Source organism: Otolemur garnettii, unplaced genomic scaffold, assembly GCF_000181295.1.
Source record: "Otolemur garnettii isolate 467f Iridium unplaced genomic scaffold, OtoGar3 scaffold00091, whole genome shotgun sequence".
NCBI classification, from domain to species: domain Eukaryota; kingdom Metazoa; phylum Chordata; class Mammalia; order Primates; family Galagidae; genus Otolemur; species Otolemur garnettii.
The window spans coordinates 7,128,268-7,131,189 of record NW_003852486.1 but is presented as its reverse complement, the minus strand read 5'-3'; positions in this window follow the sequence as shown (position 1 = coordinate 7,131,189).

The following is a 2,922-nucleotide window of genomic DNA, read 5'->3' as shown; positions in this document are numbered from 1 at the left end:
AGTAGCTGGGACCACAGGCGCCTGCCACAACACCCGGCTATTTTTTGGTTGCAGCCATCATTGTTGTTTGGCAGGCCTGGGCTGGATTCAAACCCACCACCTTGGGTGTACATGGCTGGCGCCTAAGCCACTTGAGCCACAGGCGCTGAGCCCCGGCTATTTTTAAAGATGAGGTCTCGTTCTGGTTCAGGCTGGCCTTGAACTCACAAGTTCAAGCAATCCACCCACCTCAGCCTCCTAGAGTGCCAGGATTATAGGTGTGAGTCATCACACCCAACCTAGACAATCATCTTTAATGCAGCAAAATAATTTAATCAAGGAAAATTACCTATGAAATGGGTGGAACCCCCGGAGCTATAAATAATAGTTACTGTCAAACTCAATCTTTAGGATTCTCCTCTTCAGTCGCATGCAGGACAGCTCTCTGAACTCTACCTCTAACCATAACTGTAAGTCTCTTTCAATCCCATTTTTTACAAGTTTGCTTATTTGGGTGGTGTGTTGTATTTGTGTGTGTTGTGGGGAATGTTTTCCTATATTTAATGCCCTACAGATATGGTCAGATACTATAAGGGAAGCTTCATCTTTCACCCTGAAAGGAGATGAATTATGGATTAAGAAATTCTGATTCTGGGTTTTGATTTTGAGGTAGTATTCTTGTCTCTGTAATATTGGATATTGGCATTTTCAGAAAGGAACATGTATTCAAAATGCAAATGATGAAGCCAACCTATTGTTTGACCTCAGCTCAGGGAACAACTGATGACCTCTAATCCTTCTCATTCCCCCTTTCATTAAGTTTAAGGTCCAGTGAAGGTAAAGTTCCTCTAAGGAGTCACTAAACTAATTTCTCAGCATCAAAATGACTAATACTCTTGGTATTATGTTAGGATTTTTTAGGAAATTGAAGACATACATTGAATACAATCATGAAAGATTTTCTCATTTCAGGTGGCACCTGTGACTCAAAGGAGTAGGGTGCTGGCCCCATATACCAGAAATGGTGGGTTCAAATCTGGCCCCAGCCAAAAAAAAAAAAAAGAAAGATTTTCTCGTTTCTGCATGGTTTGCTGGATTTGGCACAGTTTTTGCCCTATATTGAAGGAATGAGAATACCTAATGACAGCAGACATTTCTGATTCTGCATCCCTGTTGCTTCAGTTGAGTGACTCAAAAAAGTCCCTTAATCTAATATATTTGGACATCAGTTTCCTTACCTGTTAAACAGCAATATTAATAAAACTGAATGTCATAGGTCACTTACAGAATTAAATTGTACTCAGGTATGTAAATCATATATAGTAATGTAGCGCAACAAACAATAAACCTGTAATAAAAGTTGCTTAACACCCTTTCCTCCCATAACAGATACTGTTTTCTCCAGATCAGGCATCCTCCTCATCCTGTAGTTCTATATATTCTTAAAATTAGCAGCTAAAATATAGTGTTGGTAATAATGATAGTCAGCACTTCCGTGCAGTTATAACTAGCAGCCACTTTAGTCCACTGATTTATCATAACCTAAGAAGTAGCTATTATTATTTTCATCCCATTTTCACTTATGTGAAACTAAGACCCAGGAACATTGAGTTTCAATTTTGGTGTTAGATGTAGTAGAAGCAGTGAGTGGTGAAGCTAGGCTTTGAATCCTAGCAGTCAGAGCATATAATATGTGATCTTAATGCTCTCTTTCGATATTGCTTCTTTGTAATAAAGGGAAAAGGTTAAAATGCCTAAAGTTCTAGGGTAAGCAAAGTCAGAACTAGCTTTTAAGTTAGAGACCCATGACACGTAAGGTTTCTCAGGCAAAAAGTATTAGCAGGTTTGGTTGTGGTAGAGTTCCAAGAAAACTAGTCAACATTAGATCTATGGTTATATTAATCTAATCTGATTTGCATAATCAGGGAGGGGCACTTTTAGGAAAGTACTTGGAAATAATCCAATCAACACTGGAGGTTTTCTCCAGGATTCAATTAATTTACAGGTCATTAGGGGAAGATTGGTTTTCCTAGTTTCTTTTCTTCTTTTTTTTTTTTTCTTTTGAGACAGAGTCTCACTTTGTCATCCTCGGTAGAGTGCTGTAGCATCATAACTCACAGCAACCTCAAACTCTTGGGTTCTGGCTCAGTGCCTGTGGCTCATCAGTTACAATGCCGGCCACATACACCAAGGCAGGTGGGTTCAAACCCAGCCTGGGCCTGCTAAACAATGACCACTACAACAAAAAAGATAGCCGGGAATTGTGGAGGGCACCTGTAGTCCCAGCTACTTGGGAGGCTGAGACAAAAGAATCACTGGAGCCCAATAGTTTGAGGTTGCTGTGAGCTGTGATACCACAGCACTCTACCGAGGGTGACAGAGTGAAACTGTCTCAAAAACAAAAACAAAACTCTTGGGCTTAAGTGATTCTCTTGCCTCAGCCTCCCAAGTAGCCAGGACTACAGGCGCCCACCACAACCCCTGGCTATTTTTTTTAGAGATGAGGTCTCGCTTTGGCTTAGGCTGGTCTTTGAGAACTCCTGAGTTCAGGCAATCCACCCATCTCAGCCTCCCGGAGTGCTAGGATTACAGGTATGAGCCACCGAGCCTGTTCTCCTACTTTCTTTCTTCAAGGTAATGCAGTCAAAGACACTAGAGATGGGTGAGATGGATTAGATAAAGCTCACTTTCTTTTCTTTCTTTTCTTTTCTTTTTTCATTGCAACAGAATCTCACTCTGTTGTCCTGGCTAGAGTGCTCTGCCATCATAGCTCACAGCAACTTCAAACTGCTAGTTTGAGCAGTCCTCTTGACTCAGCCTCCCCAGTTGCTGGGAATACGGGTGCCTGCCACAATGCCAAGCTAATTTTTCTATTTTTAGTAAAGACAGGCTCTTGCTCTTGCTATAAGGCTGGTCTCAAACTCCTTAGCTCAGGCGATCCAT